This window comes from Miniopterus natalensis, chromosome 6, assembly GCF_054644295.1.
Source record: "Miniopterus natalensis isolate mMinNat1 chromosome 6, mMinNat1.hap1, whole genome shotgun sequence".
NCBI classification, from domain to species: Eukaryota; Metazoa; Chordata; class Mammalia; order Chiroptera; family Miniopteridae; genus Miniopterus; species Miniopterus natalensis.
The window spans coordinates 47,622,003-47,647,187 of record NC_142086.1 but is presented as its reverse complement, the minus strand read 5'-3'; the positions used below and the strand labels follow the sequence as shown (position 1 = coordinate 47,647,187).

General features: G+C 38.3%; 1 protein-coding gene across 1 annotated transcript in view; it reads right to left on the bottom strand.

Annotated features, from left to right (window-relative positions):
- The window catches only part of PAK2 (p21 (RAC1) activated kinase 2), an 80,945-nt gene extending 59,413 nt beyond the window's left edge, over positions 1-21,532 (bottom strand). The window contains exon 1 of the mRNA XM_087818219.1: positions 21,393-21,532. The gene's annotated coding sequence lies outside the window, so the exon portion shown is untranslated. The remainder of the gene's footprint in view (positions 1-21,392) is intronic.
- Positions 21,533-25,185: the final 3,653 nt, after the last annotated feature.

Sequence of the window (25,185 nt, the reverse complement as noted above, 5' to 3'; positions counted from 1 at the left end):
ACAGGTATTAGTCTGAATTTAGTAGTAGTATAAGATATTTCTCTAAAAAGGTGTGTAACATTATATATTCTAACCATTTATATAAACCCAGTTGTAAGCTAACACTCAAGAACTCTGTTTTCATCCTCTAGAATTATTGTCCAATTTTTAAAGTGTAAACTCCAATAAACAGTGATATGGTATTATAAAGTCCTTCTTTTTCATGAAGATCCTGTAGTCTTTGATATCTGGGGAAAGGTTAGTCTTTACACCTCAAGGAGGGCAAGACTGAGCTTTCAACTTTGTTTCCCCACATGAAGTCTGCTACAACCCTGTTACTAAGAGGAGCATTCAAATGAAAATTCTGAGCAAATGAGAGAAAAGCGTGATGGACTTCTAAGATACAACATTCCGTCACTGTGATCACAACAGAAAATCCCTTCCCAATGGTCACTTAAAGGGCCCCAAAATAATGTCTACTTGACATTATAATTACAAGTGATTATGTACTTGACAAACTTCTTAAAGAAGTTATATAAATAAATTTCATTTAAACAAAGAAAGTTCCTCAAAATGCTAGTTTATATTATTAGCATTATTATATCTCAAAGTCAACTTTTTTCCTGTAAAAAAAGATAAAAGAGCAGCAGCAAGCACAATCATAAAAAGCTTTCCCTCCCTACTATATCCATTACCTAGCAATATTTTGTCAAGTGATTAACACTGGCTCTCTTTATAGGTAATAAAGCTGAGTGTTTTACCCTTGTTTCCAGAATATAAATAGGCAAAAAAATTTATATTCTAATTTTAATAAAATAAACATGTACTGTTTTTATAAGGAGGAAAAGCAGTTAAGTCATTTTCAATTAAAAAGAAAACTACTCGCCCAGACAGTGTTGCCCAGTGGTTGAGCATCAACCTAGGATCCAGGAGATCAAGGTTTGATTCCTGGTCAGGGCACATGCCTGGGTTGTGGGCTCTATCCCCAGCAAGGGGTGTGCAGGAGGCAGCTGATAAAAAATCTCTCTCGTTGATGTTTCTATCTCTCTCTCCTTCTCCCTTCCTCTCTCTAAAATCAATAAAAAAACTCTTTAAAAAAAAAGGAAACCTATTCATCTTACAAGAGCTCTTTGAAATACTTTTTCCTTAACTGTCATAACCTGATATGATCTCTACTTCTCTGAGCTTCTATAGCACTAATTCCATTCCCATGCCAGTTACTGATTTAATGCCTCTCAATTCCAAATTCATCCTTTTTGCCTATTCTTCCTTTGCCAGCTGGCATGATGTTAAACTTTATCAGTAGAGGGCATAGGAGAGACTACAGGAGAAGTTTTGCTTCCTGGTTCTAGTGTGCTTGCTCACCAGGCTCCTCCAGCACCAGGCTTCTACAGGGCAAGGTGGCCAGCAGACAGGGGCTTCCCTCTTCTCTTTGTGGGAGCACAGCTTTGTGAACAGCTTTCTCTGGAACCCTAAAGGGCAGATGGCCAGCACTGACTGGTCCGCCAACACGGCATCACAATGACTACTCTGCCATTTAGTGATCCATAGCCATGTTCTAACAGGGTCTGGATCCCAGCTCCCCGGGAGGATGGCTCTTCCCTGTGTGCTCTACCTCAGCCCTGGGATAGCAGTGGCTTCTATTTCTGCTATTCCTTCGTTCTTTAGGATTTTATCTACTACTTACTAGCTAATCCCTCATTATTTCATTCTCTTGTTAGAGTCAATAATTCTTTCTATGTTCAAATTCCTATGGTTTATTTTCTGACTAGACCCAGAGTGATACAGTCCCATCCATTAATGACATACTTCCTTGAACTTCAGTCAGCCAGATTCTAATTTTGCTTCTCTTTCTTTATAAACTCCTGGCTGGCAAGGAACACTTTTCATACTTCTTGCTATCTAGCTGACATCAACATAATGCTGTTAACACAGAGGCACTGACAAATGTTTAAACACATATTTCAAATGATTCACACTCTATATACCTTCATTAGTTTAAGGCCACTATAAACAAATAACTTATTTCAGAATTTTAACCACCAAAAGCATAAATAACTAGGAGCATAAAAATACATTGCTCAGTGTCCCTAGACTATAAGATTTCAAAGTCAGGTACAGCTGCATGCTTAGTTAGAGCTCCTAGACCTTTTAAGACCTTGTAAGACAGGAGATAATGAACTGCTCATGCTCACAGACTGTTCAAGGCTACAGGGTTATAATGAGGCTGAGCATGCATGATGCTTATTTTTGCCTAAATGTGAACAAAAAGGTAAGAAATTATACTCAGAACAAGGATGTTACAGCCAGGTGACAAATTATATACAAAAAATAATAATAAGATAAATATGTTGGAGTTTCAGGGTGACATGATTGAAAGCATAAGAGGCTTTAATGGTAATTACCGTCTCTCCTCTCTGCTTCTAAAAGCCTAGCAGAAAGGCCCCATTCAACAAGCACAGTATCATCAACATGCAGCTCATCTCCTATGAGGAAAACTAGGAGAGGTTCAAAAGGCTAACCTGATTGGTCCAACAAAAGCCCAACTTGCTTTGCTACCTTTTGCTCAAACTGTACCCCTCCAGCTTATCCCAATAAAATGTAACTAGCTTGTGTAAGATCTGTATGAAGTAGTACTTGTTTTCATCAAGCCTCAAAACCAGCCCTCTGTGGAATTATCTCAATAGCAAATTAGAATTAGGAACCAAACCTGCAAGTACAGAAAATACAAGAATCAAGCAATTGTCTAGGGACATTGAGGAATGTATTCTTATGCTCCTAGTTATTTATGTTTTTGGTGGTTAAAATTCTGAAAAAAGTTCAAATATAGAAAAAGTTGCACTATTTTCTAAATGCCTTTTAGTAATCTAAAGTAGAACCACTGAAAGAATAGTATGTGGACTATTTATTATCAGTATTCAATGAAATACAAAAACTGAGGAAAAGCATTTAGAAACTTTTAGAGCAATCTGACAGAATAATTTGCTGTTGACTCTAATTACAACAAAAGGGGTTTGTATTTTGTATGTCTGGTTTTTCTTTCATTTCCACTTTATGGTATTTTACAAGTTATTAGTCCATTACAGAAAGTTTCTGAGAGCACTGATCTAAAGCACTCCATTCTGAACATATAATGCTTTCCCAAAGGATATGAATATACAGTTCTCCAAAGATACACAAATAACCATAAGCACATGAAAAGATACTCAACGTGATTAGCCATCAGGAAAATGCAAATGAAAACCACAATGAGATACCATTTCACATCCACTAGAATAACTATAATAAAAAAGACAGTAATCCAGCCAGTGTGGCTCAGTGGTTGAGTACCAGGAGGTCACTGGTTCAATTTCCAGTCAGGGCATGTGCCCAAGTTGTGGGCTAGATCCCCCACACGGGATGTGCAGGAAGCAGCCAATCAACGTTGATGCTCCTCTCCCTCTCCCTTCCTCTCTCTCGAAAAATCAATAAAAACATATTTTTGGAAAAAAGACAGAAAATAAGTTTAGGAGGGCGTGGAGAAATCGGAATCCTCAGACACTGTTGGTACGACTACAAAATGGTGCAGTACCTTTGGAATAGTTTCTTAGCTCCTCCTCAAAAGATTAAACATGGAGTTATCATATGACTCAGCAATTTTAGTCCTATGCCTTATACCCAAAAGAAAGGAAAAGAAGTCCACACAGGAACTTACACACAAATGTTCCCAGAAGCACTATTTAAAACAATCAAAAAATGAAAGGGAGTTTTTGAGATCTTGCTCCCTGGCATATGTTGTCAGTTTGGCTCAAATATACTCATAAAAATTCTCAAAAAAAGAAAGTAACCCAAATTTCCACCAACTGATGAGTGGACAAATAAAATCTGGTATATCCACAATGGAATATTATACGGCCATAAAAGGGAATGAAGTACTTATATGTGCTACAATATGGATGAACCTTGAAAACACTGTGCTAAGTGAAAGAATCCAGTCACAAAAGACTACATATTATATAAATTCACATATAGGATCCACTTGTATGTCCAGAATTAGACAAATTTATAGAGATAGAAAATAGATTAGTGGTAACCTGGGGCAAGGGGAACAGTTTGGAGTCAATCTTGCTATTAGGTCCAAGATTTCTCTTTGGGGTAATGCAAATATTCTCGAATGAGTGCTGATGGCTGCACAACTTCATAAATATTGTTTAAAAACACACTTAAAACCTTTTAAGCCCTGGTCAGTGTGCCTCAATTGGTTGGAGTGTCATCCCATACACCAAGGGGTGGCGGGTTCAATTCCCAGTCAGGGCACATGCCTAGATTGTGGGTTCAATCCTAGGTTGGGGAGCATGCCAGAGGCAACCGACTGATTTCTAATTAATTAAAATGAAAAACCTTTTAAGAGTAAAGTTTATTTTATATATACATATATATCTTTTCTTTAAATTTAAGGAAAAGAAACCATGGCAGGGCAGATGTAGACACAGAAAGCAAGAAGGACTGATGGAAGGAGAGGCGGAGGCAAGGATGGAGGGTTTGCCTCTAGTGAAGAGGAAAGACACTCTAAAGAATATGCTGCAGTCTCCTACAGTAATTTGAAGAGTTCTAAAAATGACCTGAAAAATGGAAGCACATTAGAATAATCACACAGCCTTTCAAACGGGACTCCTCTGAAGGTGACAAAACTATTTATAGTTTTTGCTGTGTTCAGGAAAGGAATCCCTTGCGACTTCGAAGATGTACCTCCTACATTCTATGCTGCTGTTCTTCATATCTGAAAAAGGTTGACAGTCATCACTTCATTTTTTTTTTTTTTTTTTTTTTTAAATATCTCTTTATTGATTTCAGAGAGACAAAGGGAGAGGGGGAGAGAGAGAAAGAAACATCAATGATGAGAGAGTCATTGATCAGCTGCAGCCCACAACCCAGGCATGTGCCCTGACCAGGAATGGAACCCTGATCGCCTGGATCCTAAGTTGATGCTCAACCGCTGAGCCACGCCCGGCTGGGCATCACTTCATTTTTTTAAAGAACCAATGTCTCTAGAACACCTCTTTAAAAATTATTTATTTATTTACTTATTTTTATTGATTTCAGAAAGAAGGAGGGAGTGGGGGGGGAGAGGGGGACAGGGGGACAGGGGGACAGGGGGACAGGGGGACAGGGGGAGAGGGAGAGAGAAACATCAATGATGAGTCATTGATGGGCTGCATCCTGCACGCCCCCTACTAGGGATCGAGCCTGCCACCGGGGCACGTGCCCTGACTGGGAATCAAACCCTGACTTCTGGTTCATAGTTCGACGCTCAACCACTAAGCCATGCAGGCCGGGCACTTTTTTTAAAATAAACTTTCTTTTATTTATTGACTTGAGAGAAACAACAATTTGTTGTTCTACCTATCGGCATATTCACTGGTTGATTCTGTTTGTTGTTGTTGCTGTTAATCCTCACCCAAGGATATTTTTCCATTGATTTTTAGGGGGGGGGGGGGAGGGAGGGAGGGAGGGAGGGAGGGAGGTTGATGTGAGAGACACATCAATAGGTTGCCTCCAGCATGCGCCCAGACAGGGGGAGGGGGGGATCCAACCTGCAACCCAGGTATGTGCCCTTAACTGTGAATCTAACCCTAAACCCTTCAATGGGCGGGCCTGACACTCTAACCGCTGAGCAAAACTGGCCAGGGCAACAGTCATCACTTTTTAAAAAATTAATTAATTAAAAAGATATCAACCCTGCCTGTCTGGATTACTTATTCTGCTACTAATATTTCTGATGACAGAAAATCATGGGAATAAAAATGTGTCTTTTTATCCGTTCTTTTATTTTCTGTAAATAGCCATCTTGGTTCTTCACACATAACCTTTCTGGAAGGGCTTCTGTTCAATAATCAATGATTCCATTTGCCTGGGACCTTGGGTGTTTTAGTCACTCTTTCTGTCCACCATCGCCACCTGTCACTTACTTAAAGTATTGGTTTAAATATCATTCTCAGAAAACCTTCTCTGACACCACCTCACTCCCAACCCATGTCCATTAGTTGATTCCCTTCTGCCTTAGCATTCATCACACTGGATTTGCTTTTTAAAATATTTTTATTTATTTTAGAGAGAAAGGGAGAGGGAGAGAGAGAAACATTGATGTGAGAGCCCAACATCAGTCAGCTCCCTCCTGCATGTGCCCTACCGGGGATCAATCCTGAAACCCGGGTATGTGCCCTGAATCGGCAACCTTTCCTTTCCAGTGCACAGGAAGATGCCCAACCGAGACACACGGGCCAGGGCTGGATTTGCTTTTTAAATGTCTTCTGTGTTATAAATTCCACAAGCATGGATACGGTGAGCATTTTGTTGACATTACATCACTAACACCTAGCACTATGTCTAGTCCACATGGCTAGGAGATGAGTATTTGTTGAATGAATAATCAATCAATGAAAAGGTTTATCTATGATGGAATCTTTAGCCCAGGGGAGATCCAGGAAAATCTGAAGATACACCCACACCTTGGCCGGTTTAGCTCAGTGGTTAGAGCATCAGGCCTCAGACTGAAGGGTCCTGGGTTTGATTCCAGCCAAGGGCACGTGCCTCAGTACCTCGGTTGTAGGCTCAATCCCTGGCCCTGGTCGGTGGACAAGCGGAAGGCAACCAATGGATGTCTCTCACATCGAAGGTTCTCTCTCCCCCCCACCCCTTCCACTCCCTCTGAAAAGCAATGGAAAAAATATCCTCAGTAAGGATTAAAAAAAAAGATACACCCACTCTTCTATCTTCTTTAAGATCTCTATTTTAGAAAGCTACACCAATTAAATGCTCCATTTATCCACCGTATGTTCAGGATAAGATCAGCAGGACATTAAACAGTATAAATTCTCACTAGTCAACCTCTGTTAAAAGTATTCATCAATTTACAACAACAGATCATATTCCTACCCAGAAGATAGGATTCTAGGCAACAGGAACAATAAGTATGATCTAGCTCATGAGACAGCAAGGAGACAGGAGGGTATATGGTAGCAAATAGCAGGAAATAAGACTGTTGAGTGGGGTCAGAAAGACACAGATGCTGGGCCACAGGGAGAACCTGGAAATTTTAGAGATTTGGTTATAAGGTTTGGGGTTTTTTTTTAATTCTCCTAATAAAAGTAGTACATGGTGATTATAAAAACAAAAAATCTCAAACCAGGATAAAATCTAAACTAAAAAAATCGGTAATTCCACTTCCCAGAGAAACCTGCTTTTTATATTTTCAAGCTAGAAGCAGAGAAATGAAATGAAGAAATACACTCTTAATCAGTCTCTCCTAATTCAAATATTTATTTACTATATACAATGTGTCACATTCTGGAGATCAAGGCACTAAGGTTTAGTCTCCATTTTGAGCACGTCACACCATGAGGACAATAGTAACACAGGACTACTCTGCAACTGAGATGAGCTGATAGGGATGAGTGGAATGCAATGGAAAAGAGGGCCCAAAGCTTCTACTTACATGAGAGTAGGCAAAGAAATCAGAATTGGCTTTTAAAGGATGAGAAGGCATCTGCCAGGCAAAGAAAGAAGAGGAAGGTCTCTATACAGAGGAAACAAATTGTGTAAAGAAACTTTGTAATCTAAATGTGACCCTTCTTTTTTTTCTTCTTCCCCCTTGGCCTCCACCCAATCACTACACTAAAAAAGTGAAACAATGACTAGGCATGAAACTCAAAGAATGCATCAAAACTGCCTGTAAGGTAGTGAATGGGAAAGCTGGGAACAGCAAAAAGTAAGGTCAAAGATTACTGCCCTGGCTAGTGTGGCTCAGTTGGTTGGAGAGACATCCCATGCACCAAAAGGTGAGGGTTCAATTCCTAGTCAGGGCACATACTCAGGTTGAAGGGTTTGGTCCCTGATTGGGAGACAACTGATCGATGTTTCTCTCTCTCTCCCCCTCTCTCTCTAAAACAAATAAAAACATATTTTTTAAAGAGTATTCAACTTCACTAGACACACGAGATTTTACTGGAACAAGATACCATTTTCCTATCCAAATGATAATCTATCAATTTAAGACCTTTGATTGAAAGATGAAGGTCAACAGCAGACTGATTACTTAAGTGGTTATTTAAATTTTTTTTAAAAGCCAAAAAAAACCCCAAAAATAAAAAAACCACCACCCAGAACTGACTTATGGTTAAAAATGCTATCAAATCCAAAGTCCCCATGCAGTCTGCTGCAAATTTCTATGAATACAACATATGTAAGATCTTTGAAGGATTTCCACTAGCTATAAAGTCACTCAATCGTAACTGAGAAAAGACCCATGGCCCAGCCACATTCTATTTCAGAAAAGAAAGTTCAACCATCTGCCTCAAAGAGAGGAAGATACCTTGTCCCCTCTCCACTAGCCATGCTTCTATTTAGAGATACAGTCAACCTAAAAGAAACTAGTCAGTCAATCTTGCTTAAGCAAGCCAGCCATTTTTTGCTATGCAGAGGTGGGTTTTGTGGCAGCCAGAGTTCCTTACCTTCTACTCTGATCTTTCTACATACCATGGAGACTACCATGTAAGCTCCAGAAAAGCAAGGAAGTGTCTGTCCATGTGCCTGTGTGTATGTAAGAATCAGGGGGAGCTGTATACAAGCAGAAAAATGTGGATTGGCATACGGCTTCCTGGGAGGTGACGTTGTACAAGCAAAGTGTTGTGTTATGGGTACAAAGCCAGAAAAAGGAAGTGCCCAACAGCAGCACACGTTAGAAACCAGGCTAGGTTAAGATCCCACCATTCTCACCCAGAATTATCATATTAGGTGAGTGTCTATTAATCACTGGAACTTAGGTACGAGCTGTGTATTTATCCTTCAGCAATACACCTAAGGAGAGGTTTCAACCTGAATCCCAGTCTACTGTAGAGGCAAGGACAACCCACAAAAGTTTCTGAGAAATGGACATCAGGTAATATATACAATAGCTATTCAAGGATGAATAAGCAGAAAAACTCCAACACTGACTCCAACCAAAAATAATCCAGCACAAGAAAGAGGAGAAATTACCCTTCACAGAGAAACAGCCTAACTTAGAAGGTGCATTACACTTAGGACAGAGAACCATCTTCCAAACACTGGCAAACTCTATGAAACAGGAACATATGGAGAGAAAAGACCAAGATGAAATAAGAGTAATTTAAAAAGAAAAGGGAGCAGGTTAAGTTTTTTAAAAATGCAAAGAAACTAAAATTTCAATAGCAGAAATGAAGCCCAATTGGAGGCGATAAAGGAAAATCAAATGAGTGATAAGGGTTACAACCATTTGAGAAGTTCACACACAAGACAGAAATGACAAGCCAGACTAATTATTATAAGTGTTTTTAAGGAAGAAAACAGAACTAAAGCAAAATAACCACAAATATTTCTGGAAATGAAAAAAGAACCAATTCTGAAAACTGTAAGGAGCTAATGAATCAGGCAACATCAATGAATATGTACAAGACATGATCTGTCAAAATTATTTCAATAAAAAGAAAACAGAAAATTCCTACCACGATCAGGAACAGGAAGCTCTGAATCAAACTAGTTAATGTAAGGTGACAGAGAATGATATCTACAGAATTTCTAAGGACATTAGCGATAAAATTATTAAGTATGTCTTCCAATTACTACTAAAAATATTCGCTAAAAATGTACACTGACATACATGATGAATCATTTCAAAGGTTAAGATTGAGAAAAATGGCAATGAGCACTGAACCCACCTCAATGAAGTTTAAATCATTTTCTGAGAATTTTTATGAGTTTATTTGAGCCAGACTGATGACAACTGCGGGGAAGCAAGATCTCAAATGCTTCTAAATAATTTGTGTTAGCACTGAACGTAATCACCAAGATATGTCTTGAAAGAAGATGAAGTTAAAAGCATGACATGTACCAAAAATACACTAACAATATTCTGAGGCCCCAAGCTCACCATGGAAAGGGAAAAGGGAATAAAATGAGAATGGGTTAAGAGAAAAATAATCTTCAGATATAAGGAGAGTCAAAGTGTAATTTTCTTTTTTATGCTGACAAATCAGAAAAGTTTACTTTTTAAAATTTAGATTTATACTTGAATTCATTTAAACTATAAATTAATGCACTTTAAAAACAGGATGTACACATTCCAAATATTTGAAATAAAAGCAAGCCAAATATAATTTACAAAACAAAAAAGAGAAAACATCAACAGGTAACTGGATAAACAAAATGTAGTACATACATACAGTGGAATATTATTCAGTCGTGTAAAAAGGAGTGAGGTAGTAAAACATGCTGCAACATGTAAGAACCTTGAAAATATGCTACATGAAATAAGCCAAAAACAAAAGGCAAATATTGTATGATTCCACTTACATGGATCATCTAGAATAGGCAAAATCATGAGACAGAAAGTAGATCAGAAATAGGTTAATACGGGCTGGGTAGGGAGGAAGGGGGAGTTAGTGCTTAATGAGAATAGAAGTTCACTTGTAGAAGATAAAGTCCGAGAGATGGCAGGTGGTGATGGCTGCACAACATGTAAATGTACCAAATGCAAAGAACTGTATACTTAAAAATGGTTAACATGGTAATTTTATGTTATGTACATTTTAGATAAATTAAATAAGTACTGATGACTCATTAAAAAACAATAAGCATTAAATAAAAACAGAAACACACCCAACAGAATTCATTTTAACAATTCACAGAAATGTTTTAAACATTCATTCTGGACTAAAACAAAAATAAACTACACGTACTTTATTTTCTGTTGTTGGGTTTTTTTAAAGTGGTTTTTAAAAAATATTTTTTTATTGATTTCAGAGAGAGGGAGAAAGAAACATGGATGAGCGAGAAACATCGACTGGCTACCTCCTACATGCTCCCTACTGGGGATAGAGCCAGAAACCCAGGCATGTGCCCTGACTGGGAATTGAACTGGTGACCTCCTGGTGCATGGGGATGACACTCAACAAGCAACACTGGCCTGGCTAAACTATACATAAATCAAAAGAGGCACAACTAGCCCTGGCCAGGTAGCTCAGTTGGTTAGAGTGTTGTCCCCATAGGCTAAGGTTGTGGCTTCTATCCCCTGTCAGGGTGCATACAAGAAGCAACCAATGAATGCAATAAATAAGTGGAACAACAAATCAATGTTTCTTTCTCTCTCTCCACTTAAAATCAATAAATAAAAACTTAAAAAAAAAAAAAAAGAAAGAAACAAATACAACTAGCCAGGCTGGAGTGGCTCAGTTGGTTGGAGCAACATCCCATATACCAAAAAAGGTTGCGGGTTCAATTCCCAGTCAGGGCACATACATACCTAGGTTGCAGGTTCGATTCCAGTAGGGTCGTGCACAGGGGGAAACTGATCACAATGATGTTTCTCTCTCTCTCTCTCCCCCCCCCCCCTTCCTTTCTCTCTAAAATCAATAAACATTTCCTCAGGTGAGTATTTAAAAAAAATGAGAGATACAACTAAAACAAAATGGCATGAAAGGACAAAGTTGTATAGTACGTAATTGAACAAAGAAAGACAGTATAGAGAGAAATTTAAGATAAGTAAAATATAAGGTTAAAAGAATTAAAAATAACATTAATTTTTACTGATGAGTATAGAACTTACACCTGCACCAAATAATATTGTATGAAAACACATGATAAAAATCATTAGAATCAAGTGCTGGCTGGTGTGGCGCAGTTGGTTGGAGCATTGTTCTGTATACTGAAAGGTTGTGGATTTGACTCTCAGTCAGGGCACATGCTCAGGTTGTGAGTTTGGTCCCATCAGGGTGCGTACTCTCTCTCCCTTCCTCTCTCTAATATCAATAAACATACCCTCAGATGAAGATTTTAAAAAAATCTTTAGTCAAGAGAAAGAAACACAAGTTACAGATGGGAAGAAAATATGTGCAGAAGAAATATATGATTTAAAGGAAGGTTACTCAAAATATATAAAGAATTCTTAAAACTCAACAATAAAAAAATGAACACCACAATTAAAAAATGGGCAAAAGATCTGAAGAGATACCTCACCAAAGATGATATATATACTACAGATGGCAAAGAAGCATTTAAAAAGAGGCTTAACATCATGCATCAGTAGGGAAGTACAAATTAAAACAATGAGATTCTACTACACACTTATTAGAATGCTAAAATCCAAAACACTGACACCACCAAATGCCAGTGAAGGTGTAGAGCAACTGTTGGTGAGAAAGCAAAATGGTACAGCCTCTTTGAAATACAATTTCATAGTTTTGTATAAAACTAAATATACTCTTACCATACAATCCAGCAATCATAGTCGTTAGTATTAACCCAAATCAGCTGAAAACTTATGCCCACACAAAACTAAACACAAATGTTGATAGCAGCTTTATACATAATTGCCAGATATGGAACTAACCAAGATATCCTTTTGTAGGTGAACGGATGAACAAACCGTGGTACACTTGAACAATGGAGTATTATTCATGCTAAAAAGGAATGAGCCATTGCGCCATGAAATGATACAGAGGAAAATTAAATGAGTATTGCTAAGTGAAAGAAGTCAAGATGAGGAGGTTACATACTATATGATTCCAACTATATGACATTCTGAAAAGCACAAAACTATGGAGATAGTTAAAGCCTCCCAGTGGTTGTCAGGAGTTCCAAGTGAGGGGGGCAGGACAAATAGGTCCAGCACTATTTGGGGATTTTTAGGGTTGAAAAACTATTCTGTATGATACCATAATGATGGATACATGTCATTATAAATTTATCCACACCCATACACTATAAAACACCAAGAGTGAACCCTAATGTAAATTACAGACTTTGGTTGATAACGATGTGTCAATGTTGGTTCATCAATTGTAACAAATGTGTCACACACTGCAGGATGTTAATGATAGGAGAGGCTGAGGGGAGGGGAGAGCTCGAAATATATTGGAACTCTACTTTTTGCTCAACTTTGCTATGAGCCTAAAATTTCTGTATTAAATAAAGTGTATAATTTTTTTTAAAAATTAAATCACTAGGAATAAAACTGACGCTCTTCTACTCAACCAACATGCTTATTGTATACCTACTTGTTCTAAGCTCTGAATAAACTAATAAAAAAATAAATGAAAAAAATATCTTCAGATAGAAGTGCTGTAAAGAAAAACATACAGAAGGGCAAGAAGTTAGATACTGAACAGGGTAGGTTGAGGCTATTTTAGATGGCTTATCAGGGAAGGCCTCTTTAAAACTGTTATACAGGAAGGGAAGATAGTACTCAGACAGAAGAAACAAAATTCCTGATGTGAGAACAAGCTCAGAAACAATGCTACCACTTAGCCTTTGACAAAATAAGATTAAAAAATTAATAAGGATTGTCATATAATTAATAAGATTAATAAGAAATAAGAAATCAAACAAGATAATTTAAATAAAGTTTAATTAACAGATACGTAACACTGTACCCTGCAAACAGAAAAAATATTCTTTTTAAGTTTCCAAAGAACACTTGCCGAATTGGATTATATTTTAAATCACAAAGAAACTCTTGATAAATTTAAAAGATATTTTAAAAGACTATAGTCACAAGAAAAAAGAGTGAATAGTAATGTCCCAAATACCTCGAGTCAATGAGAAAATCAATCTAGAACTATCAACTATTTGTTTAGTAAATATAAAAATATCACTCCCCCAGCCCGGCCGGGCGTGGCTCAGCCGTTGAGCGTTGACCTGGGATCCAGGTGATCGGGGTTCGATTCCCAGTCAGGGCACATGCCCCGGTTGTGGGCTCGATCAATGACTCTCTCATCATTGATGTTTCTGTCTCTCTCTCTCCCTCTCCTTTCCTCTCTCTGAAATGAATAAAGATATATTTTTTTAAAATAATAATAAAATAAAAACACAGATTTAAAAATATATATATATATATCACTCACCCAACTGGTACGACTCAGTGGTTGAGCATCGACCTGTGAACCAGGTCAGGGTTCAATTCCCAGTCAGGGCACATGCCCGGGTTTCAGGCTCAATCCCCAGTAGGGGGGCATGCAGGAAGCAGCCGATCAATAACTCATCATTTATGTTTCTATTTCTCTCTCGTCTCCCTTCCTCTCTCTGAAATCAATAAAAACATATTATTATTTAAAAAAAGTATCATTCATGTAAATTATAGAGTGCAGCCAAAGCTGTACTCAAAGGTAAATTAAGAGCGCTAAATGTTTTCATTCTTTTAAACAAAGGAACTAAGAATTTAACGAGTTTTTAAAACGTATAACAAAAATAATGAAAACAAGCAGGAAGAGCAAAATAAATAGAACAGTAGAAACCAGAGAATCAGAACACCAATAGAATAACTCTCAAAGCTGGCTATAAAAAATCACTAAGTAGACAAACAATTGGCAAATAAAATTTTAAAAATAACGAAATCACAAATAAGAGATGGACATAGTCCTGGCTAATGTGGCTCAGTTGGTTGGAGTGCCCTCCCAACACCAAAAGGTTGAAAGGTCGTGGGTTTGAGTCCTGGTAAGGGCAAATACCCAGGTTGCAGGCTTGATCCCTGGTACAGGTGTGTGCCGGGAGGCAATGAATCAATATTTCATGGAAATGCTCCTCTCTCTCTTTTAAAAACAAAAACAAAAAACAAACAAACAAAAAATGTCTTCAGGTGAGGATTAATAAAAAATAAAAGAAAGATGGAAACAGACACCAGATTTTAATAAGAAAATATTGGATACATCTATATAACAAATTTGAAAAAAAATTTTCTTAAATATACCTTTATTGATTTCAGAGAGAGGAAAGGAGAGGGAGAGAGATAGAAACATCAATGATGAGAGAGTCATTGATCGGCTGCCTCCCACATGCCCCCAACTGGGGATTGAGCCATCAACCCAGGCATGTGCCCTGACCGGGAATCGAACCCCCATCACCTGGATCCTAGGTTGATGCTCAACCGCTGAGCCACACCGGGCCAGGCTGAAAATCTTAATGTGTCATCTGTGGAAATAGAAATTATCAAAACTAACTCATGAATACTTCAAGATTCCTCAAAAGACTACAGAAGTAACTCCAGGAGTTACCATATGGCCCGTATATACTCATTAAACTAAATTTTTATAATACTCTCTATCCTTTCGACAAATTCTATACACCTGACTAACATGAGTAGGTTTTGGTTCCTCATATGCCTTTGGTTATCAGTAAATTTATTATTATATACCCTTCTCAGTAGTTAAAAGAAGAAAAACCTTATCATCTACTAAGTAAGTGTTACAAAAACATTTGATAAAATTCAAAAGCCATTCCTATTTTCTGTAAAGTAGGAATAGAATAAAATAATAAAGAATCTCTAGCCCTGGCTGGGTGACTCAGTTGGTTGGAGCATCGTCCCATACACCAAAAGGTTGCAGGTTTGATTCTGGTAGAGCACATACCTAGGTTGTGGGTTTGATTCCCAGTGGGGGCACGTATGGGAGGCAACTGATTGATGTTTCTCACATTGATGTTCTCTCTAAGATCAATAAAAACATATCCTACGATGAGGATTTAAAAAAAAAAGAATTTCTCTAAAACCAACAGCCGCCATCATTCTTAATTGTAAAAATACCAGAGATGTTCCAAGACAATTATCATCTCTCTTACTTAACCATGTCTTGGAGATTCTGCCCAATGTAATAAAGAGCTGAAATAGAAATTAATATTTTGACTATTGGAAAGGAGGCAAAAGTTATTAGTATTATTTTCACAGACAATGAACAAGGAAAACAAAAGTAAATAAAATTTTATTGAAGTCCAGAGAGATAATAAAAGTAACGGTGAACAAAAAAATCTAGTTACTTCTATATGCTTAATAAATAAAATGAGATTCACATTTCTAGTGATAGTGTACATCAAACTTCTCTGAAGGGTCAATTTAATACTTTTAAATGCTATACCTTTTCATTCAGTAATTCCACTTCCGCAAATACAGTCTAAAGTAATAATCAGGAATAGAATGATACTCACCATAGCATTATTTATATAAAATATTGGAAATACGCCCTAGCACGTTTGGCTCAGTGGATAGCGCGTCGGCCCTCGAACTGAAGGGTCCCAGATTTGATTCTAGCTAAGGGCACATAACCTCAGTTGCAGGCTCGATCCCTGGCCCCTGTCAGGGTGCACGCGGGAGGCAACCAATTAATATGCCTCTCTCACATCAATGCTTCTCTCTCTCTCTCCCCCTTCACTCTCTGAAAAGCAATGGAAAAAATATCCGTGGGTGAGAATTAAAATATATACATACTGGAAATAAGTTACACATTTAGTAATAAGAAAATGATGAAACTAAGGCACAGCTCTATAATGGTATGTTAGGTAAACATTAAAAAAAACACTTTCAGTCCTGGCCAGCTGGCTCAGGTGGTTGGAGTGTCATCCTGTGCGCCAAAAGGTTGTGGGTTAGATTCCCAGTCAGGGCATGTACAGGAGGCAGCTGATCGATGTTTCTCACATCATTGTTTCTCTTTCTTTCTCCCCCACCTTTTCCTCTCCCCCCCTTCCTCTCGCTCTAAAATCAATAAACATATCCTTGGGTGAGGATAAAAAAAATCATTTTTAAAAAGAATTTTTAAGGAAAACTTTCAAGATTTAATGTTAAGGAAAAAAAGCAAGATAGCAAATTACACAAAAGATGATACCAATTTTATAAAAGTAAACTATGTACACACATATATATAAAGAAGAAAAAGTACTAGCAGGCAACATACCAAAATAGCAACAGTAGTTATCATAGGTAATGAAATGAGGGTTTTTTTATATTTTTTTACTTTATTTCTTTCAAATATTTAATTAGGAAGGTGAAAAAAGTTTAAAAAAAAATTTACAACAGAGATACTTTATCAAACATCTGACTATATTTCCACTACTACATCTGCCTATGTAACTTCTTATTAAGCCTATGAATTACTAAATAATCTCAAAATTAAAAGGAATAGGAATTAATTTTTAAAAACTAAGATTATATCTTAAAATATACCTTGCTCTTAAGAAATAAATGCAAAATAAAACCTTCTATCTTTCCAGAACCTATTAAACATTTACATGAAATGGTATTACCAATGTAACAGCTTGATCAGAAAGATATTAATGCAGGTTAAAAGTGCCCAAATAGCTCATGGTCTCAGCACATTGGAAATAAAGGTTAGAGGTTAACATGTTAAAACTAATATGTAAGAACAGGAAGAACATCCAAACCATAGTGGAGGTCAGGAGAGGCTCCCACAGGAAGCTGCGCTCAAAGGCCGATTCCGAGGATGAGGATGAGTTAAGCAGGTGCTGAGACAGGTCAAGAGGGGCACTTTCTCTCTTTTCAGGTGTGGTGCTTACGATAAAGCCATCACAATATTACTTTCTGAATCCCCATAATGCGACCAACTTTCATATCAACCTCAAACGCCTAAAAACATTTTTATACCTGTATTTTATTTCAGTAACCAAACTATTATATTTTTAAAACTCTCTTACTTGCCCTCACCATGAACAAAAAAAGTCCAAAAGGATTAAAATTAAAATACAATTATTAAAAGTACAAGATAATATAATGTTTTCTGATAAAGGTGAAATGGGGAAGATCTTAAACAAAAGGCAAAGGACTTATATCTATTATGTATAAGGAGCATATACAATTAGGTAAGAAAGTATAGATTGGTTCTGCCTTTTAGTAAGTAAATTTGGCATCTACTGAAACTTGGAAATGTATACATTTAAGAATTTTTATATACTTGCATACATATGCATGTGCACAAAGATATAAGGAGTTCAGTAAGTCTTCAGTTTTAGTTGCTCAAACTTGAAACTAACGTAAATGATCATGAGTAATTAAAGTACAACTATATAATAGAACACCTCATGAATGTTGAACAATAAGATACAACTATATGCACTGACACAGAAAAGAATATGTAACAACAAGAGTTTTTAATTTTAAAAAACTACACACCTGGTAATTATTTCTAATTGCATAAATAAAAATTATTAACAGTGGGTATCTCTAAGGAATGAGACTAGAAAGTGAGGAAAAACTAATCTTCACTTTTTTACTCTAACTGAATTGCTTGAACCTTCTATAATAAACACGTTCCTCTTCTGCAATTTAATTTTAAAATAAGGGGAAAAAACACTAGTCTGTTATGATGGTTATCCTTGAGGGCTGAGAATAAAATGATTTTTATCCTGTTCCTTAATAATTTTCACTACTTGCCAAATTTTGTATGAGAAATATGCATATTTTTTAATCAGAGAAGCCTGTATTTAAAAAAACACACCTGTATTGTATTTCAGTGGTGAAACTAATTTTTTTCCTGAAAACTAATTTTTAACAAGTAAAGTCTCAGGAACCTGGTCCTAAGATTCCAACCTCTTTCAGAAAGCAGTCTTAAATCTAAGCTTGGGGCCCAGCCTGCCTCAGCAGTTGAGCATCAGCCTATATGAATCCAGGAGATGGTAGTTCGATTCCTGGTCAGGGCATATGCCAGAGTTGCAGGCTGGATCCCCAGCAGGGGGAGTGCAGGAGGCAACTGATCATCATTGATTCATCATTGATGTTTCTATCTCTCTGAAATCAATAAAGATATACTTTTTTGAAAAATCTAAGTTTGGGAGTAGAACATTTGCTGTAGACGCAATTAAATGTAAAACCTATTTTAGAATGGAACATTAACATTTATTAAGCACTTAAGCACTGCATTTGCTAAGTATTTTATCTGCATTATCTCACTGCTATAAATAGCCTTTGAAATTTGTAGATACTGTTATTATTATCATTCCCATTTTACAGATGAAAAAAAATCAGGTCTTGAAAAGAATGCACATCTTGGCCAGGATCGAGTAGAAGAGCCAGGATTCAAACCCAGGTCTCCAGCTCCTAACCATCTGAGATACATGGAATAAGTAAGTACAAATGTACCTCAGAGATAACAAGCTAGAACTCAAATCTTTCGTGAGTGTTCAGATTGTCTACTGTTACTCAGGTTAGTGACCCTAAAATGAAGTAACAGTGAAACTCAATTCCAATCACAAAAGAAAACAATCAGTATTTCTTCAAGGCAACAGGAGCTATTTTTTCCTTCTCTTTCTGCTTCTACCAAAGTACAAGAAGGATACAAGGGACAACTCAGATGTGTAAGTAACTTAACACCTTCCCTCTTATTAGTCTGAAATTAATTAGCCCTCTAACTAGCTAGAACTAGGCTTTTGAAAACAAGTTGTTCAGAACCCTGAAGACTTAAACAAGGCCCAGTTTCAAGTTTTCATCAAAAGTATAGAATTTAGAAAGCCAAAAGAAACATTATACTTGAATATGAGAATAATCAATATTAACAGATTAAACACAGGAAGGACTTAACAGTACCTACTTATTTTTATCCTTAGCTATTTGAACAAGTTCTCTCTTTTTTAAAAAGTTTCACTGAAAGTTTATCCTTAGCTACCTGAACAAGTTCTAAGTTTTCTCTTATAAGTGAAAAAGAAATATACACCACTGTTAACCATGTCTACTTGGAAACCAGCCTATCGCAAACATCAGAGAAACATAGGAACCCCTATTCATCTGTTTAGTAGATACATTCCAACTACAAACTTACTGTAACTTTATGAATTTGGTATTAAATGTCACAAAGTCCAGAAGAATAACTTCGCATAATTGGTAAACCAAGAATCAAGGTCCTAAGGGAAGCGGAATACCTAGGAGCTCTTTCTCAGTAAAAGTATCTGCTTATAGAAAGAACTAGCAGAGAGGCTGACATCACAAATCAAGTTTTACACTCCAACATTCTATACCTTGACCCCTTGCGCCAACATGACCTCCCATTAAGTTGGGGACAACTGACACTACAAAATTATGGCAGTATTGAAGCTCAGTACTAAGTCGTCAATGGACTATTTAGTGAAAACACAAAATTCATTGAATTTAGGTTAATGTCTTTCACCAAAACCTGAAAGTGGTTTTAATATATATTACCGGTCAAAAACATTTGAGGTTCACTTTTCACAATGTAAATCAGTGTTCTTTGTAAATCAGATTTAAAGGCCAAGAATGAAAGCACTGCCTTAAATCAATACCTTAAACAGGAGAACATGAACAAAACTTTCATTTTTATATATATTTCCCCCCACATATATATAAAATATATAGAGGTATTAGTGTATTTTACAAATGCCACAGAGCATCTGGCACAGTTGACAAATTCTAATCTGCTTTAAAAATTACTATTCACTGCCTTCATCCCAATCTAACTTCATTTAATGTTATTCTTTTGTATTAAGTCTACCAAAACAAAACCTCTAGAGCAAATTCTTGTACATTTCAATATCCTGCCTACTTATAAGAGCGGAAGAGTCGAACAGAACGGGGGAAAAACGTGACGTGCACAACCTTGATCCAAAACACAGCTCGTCGTAGTCTAATTTTAGGCCTAACCATTTTGATTGTCTTTTTACAGGGGCTGAAAAAGAAAACTACAGATCACTTGTAAAGGAGAACTGAGATATTTATGTTAATGGGAGTTGGGATTATTTATGAAGGAGGAAACAAAATCACGCTCACACCAGAGAATTCCCATTAAAATTAGGATACAAGAAAAAGTACAGCCCCACAGCAACTGACAATGGTAATCACTTTTTACGCTTCAGTTCTTGCATGAACTTTATCTTTAAAGAATTAGTCAAAAGGTTAAGTCCACCGAGGAATTTGTGGGAACGTGGTGAGTGTGTGTGTGCGTGGTTGTTAAAGATAGCCAAACATGGTTAAAAGCCAATCTTCACCTAAATTACCTAAAGAAGCAAATATTCACCTCCTGGCTGAAGATCAAAAAAAAAAAAAAAATTATAACAAGAAGATCCGAAAGTTCTGTTCTTAAGCGGAAGCCCTCAAACCCTCGGAAAACTACGTTTTTACCAATGCGGAATGTGGAAGAGATTAGGTTTTAGTTTAAAAGTGTAAAAGGACTCGAGACAATATGCCTGAGCAATAAAACTGGGATGAACAGAGCAGCAGCAAGGAGGGGCTGGGACTTAGTAAGACAGGAAAAATCCAAGAATAAAACCCGAGACGTCTGGTGGAACACCGAACACTACGCGGAGAAGAGGAGGAGGCTGAACGCGAGGGAAGGGAGGCGAAGAGAGGGCAGAGCCCGGGCGCGACTCGGGCCAGCGCAGGGCTGGGTCCAGGAAGAGTCAGACCTCACCGGCCCAGCAAACTCCCCACTCCCGGCAAAAGCTGAGAAGAAAACAGCCCTAGGGAGCAGACAATGAGCCACCGCCCCAGGAGCCGCGGCTCAGGCACGCAGGTGGCGGCGCCCCGGCCCTGCGCGCAGCAGGTCGGCTGCCCCGGGCCGCCAGCGCCTGCCAGGCCGCGGAGAAGGAAGAAGGAAGGAGAGAGGCAGCCCCGCGTCCCGGCCCGTCTGCCCACTTACCCCTGGCAAGGAAAGGTACCCGCCCAGCGAGGCGCCTCCGTCCGAGCTCCGGGCGGGCTGCGGAGCCGCCCCGGGCAAGCGCGCGGCGCGGGGCGGGGAGGGGACGGAAGGGGGAGCGGGGCGGGAAGTGGAGCCGCGCTGTAGCGCAGCCGCCGCTACCACTAGGCCGAGCGGCAGCCGAGCCCCACGGGCGCTGGGAGGGGAGGGCAGGGAGTCTTCGGCAATGGCGACGGCCCCGGCTGGAAGGGAAGCGGAACAACCGCCGCCGCTGCGCGTGGCCACAACCCCGGGGGCGGGCGACGGCGGGGAGCGGGGATGGGCGGGGCCAGGACACCGCCCCTCCCGGCCCGAAGCCTGGAGCTCCAAGGAGGGGGAGGGCACCGCCTTCCAATGGGCGGGCTCGCGTGGGGGCTGCTGGGAGTTGTAGTCGGGGCTGTACACAGCTTCACTCTCTTTTGGGGCAGGAGCTGGGTATGCTTTATATTGAGAGACAGCCAGTCCCTAATCTAATTAAACATTGTCTCTAGTCAGTTCTGTGCCAACCAAAGATGCCGACAGGTCTGCTACCATATGAATCTGCTGCAGGACATGTGTTTCTGGGAATTCATCCATTATCCATTTTGCTTTTTACCTACAAACTACTATATTTTGCTGCTAAATTAAGTCCCACCTCCTTACAAATTAAGACCTCCATGTTTTATCCTTGGAGGAGTTATCAATGTATTCACTAATACTACGAATATTTGAGTGTTTAATATGTACCAGGAACTGCTAAGGCATCAGGGACAAGAATGAACACAAGTCACTTTGCCTTTGTGGAACTTACAAATATAAAAACACAATAATTAAAATAGTGATATCTGGTCTGAGGAAAAACTGGGGAGATTGCTTTGAAGAGCTTGACCAGTGAAGGCATCTTTAAGGAGGTAACATTTAAGCTGAGAACAGAGAAAGAGAGCCATGAGAAGCACCCAGGAAAAGCATTCCAAGCAGGAGGAGGAAGAAAAGTGCTTGCTAAGGTCAGTTAAGAAGTTCTGTGTAGCCCAGCCAGCATGGCTCAGTGGTTGAGCATGTACCAGTGAACCAGGAGGTCAGGGTTAGATTTCTGGTCAGGGCACATGCTTGGGTTTCGAGCTGGATCTCCAGTAGGGGGCATGCAGGAGGCAGCTGATCAGTGACTCATCATTGATGTTTCTCTCCCTCCCTCTCCCTTCCTCTCTCTGAAATCAATAAAAAAATAAAAAAATAAAATAAAGGCCTGTGTAGCTGAAGCTTAGGGCATGAAAGAAGGGTAGTGTAGTATGAAAACACTAGATTCAGGTGAAGAAGGATCTTGAATGTGGTAAGGAGTTTGGACCTTATTCCAAGAAGCTATTAAGTTTAAGCACGGAAGTAATGTTATCTGGATTTAAGATCACTAGATTGCTATGTGGAGAATGGAGTACAGAGATGCAAGAGTAAAAGGGAAATGAACTAGGGAGGCAGTAATCATCACTGATACAAGGGAGATAGCAGTGGAAATGGAGAAAGGTAGCCAGACTGTGCTTATCTTCAATGTAGAGCAAAAAAATCTCAATTGATATGGAGAGTACAAAAGAAAAGAGCAGTATGGCACACTATTGGATAACCTTAAAAACAATCCCATTATTGACCTTGGCCAGGTACTCAGTTGGTTAGAACACTGTCCCTATATGCCAAGGTTGTGTGTTTGATCCCTGGTCAGGGCACATATAAGGAGCAACCAATGGAACAAAAAAAATCAGTGTTTCTCTCTTCCTTCCTCTCTTTCACTTACCAGGATAAGTAAAAGAAATCTTCTCAAAACGTATCAAAGTGAGCCTGGCCGGCATGGCTCAGCAGTTGAGCACCGACCTATGATCCAGAAAATCGCTGTTCGATTCCCGGTCAGGGCACATGCCCAGGTTGCAGGCACAATCCCCAATGGGGGCGTGCAGGAGGCAGCTGATCCATGACACTCTCATCGATGTTTCTATCTCTGTCTCCTTCTCCCTTCCTCTCTCTGAAATCAATAAAGACACATTAAAATATATATATATCAAAGTGAAACTGCAAAATACCAAAGATAAAGCAACCAGAAAGAAGAGGCATATCCTATAAAGAAACAACTGCAACGATGGTTGCCAGTTGACAATGAAAAAATATTTTCAAAGTAACCAAGAGAAAATAACCAAATTTAGAAGTATATACCTAGCTAAATCATCAGTCATATGAGTGAAGGGAAAATAAAGATATCATCAAACAAAAACAGATATGTTACCAAAAATAGAGACTTACTAAAGGAACTCCTTACCAGAGGGAAAAGGGGGTTGAGGGAGGTAGAAGATGGTATGGGGGGATAAATGGTGATGGAAGGAGACTTGGCTTGGGGTGGTGAACATACAATATATAGATGATGTATTATAGAATTGTATACCTGAAACATATATAATTTTATTAACCAATGTCACCCCCAATAAATTCAATAAAAAAGGAAATAAAGGAACTCCTTCAAAACACGTATTTCAGGCCCAGCCAACATGGCTCAGTGGTTGAGCCTCTCCATGAACCAGATCATGGTTCAATTCCCAGTCAGGGCACATGCCTGAGTTTCAGGCTCAATCCCCAGTAGGGGGCGTGCAGGAGACAGCTGATCAATGACTCTCTCATCATTGATGTTTCTCTCTCTCTCCTCTCCCTTCCTCTCTCTGAAATCAATAAAAACACATATTAAAACAAACAAAACATATACTTCAGGAAGAAACTGATTCCAGAAGTAAAGTCTAAAATGCAAAAAAATCACACAGATAGCTAAACTTACCATCCTATCACCAATTAGGCCAATGCTGAAGGCCAGGCTTGGTCCATATTACTTCATTGTCTCTCAAATTGTCAGCCTACTAAACCCTCCTACATTCAATAACCTGCCAATAGCATATTTTGTGAGTTTGGTAAATAATACTGATAGGTGTTGGTTACCTCATTCTAATTTCTTTATCTCCATATCATATCAATCGGAATCAATTATCAAAATGTAGATGAGTAGTTTGAAATGAATAGAATGTCTGACTAGAATAATCCTTAAACTCATTATATTCTGAAATAATTAAAGCTGCAACTGATCTTTCCAGTTCCCAAGCCATGTATGTACCATCCTCCATGAGACATAGTTAAAATATCTAAGTTCCTGGTAGAGTGGCTGAAACACACACACACACATGTCTCTGCCACCATCTTAGTTGAGTATCCTGTCTCTGTTCCTTTCACCCAAAAGAACATAACACAATACTGTAAGAAAAATAAACCATAAAAATGAAACAAATACTGAATCATAATAACCAAAAGAACAGTACCCATTTTCTTGGCTTTAAAAAAAAAAAAAAAAAGACCATAAATAGATTTACAAAACTGGTTTTAAAAAATAAAGTGCTTATTCATTTTTAAAATATCCAAAGAATATACAGAGCTCAAAACCAAAAATTTTCTATCAAAATATCATCTGCAACCACTTATTAGGCAAGAATGGTCATATCGAAGTATTCTTCACTCATATTCACTCACATTAGCTGTATAAAGAAGTAAATGGCTAAAACATGTCCCAAGCCACAATCTCAAATATTACCCTGAAAACTTGTTTAAATACTAATGAAATTTGGTTCTGATGTGCAAAAGAAAAAGGCACACACACGTGCACACACAAACTCTTCAAAAGTTAAACAGTACCACGTTAACCCTATCTGTCAAACCATATTAAAAAATGTTGTCTGTTGATGTTACTGAATTTTAACTGACACAA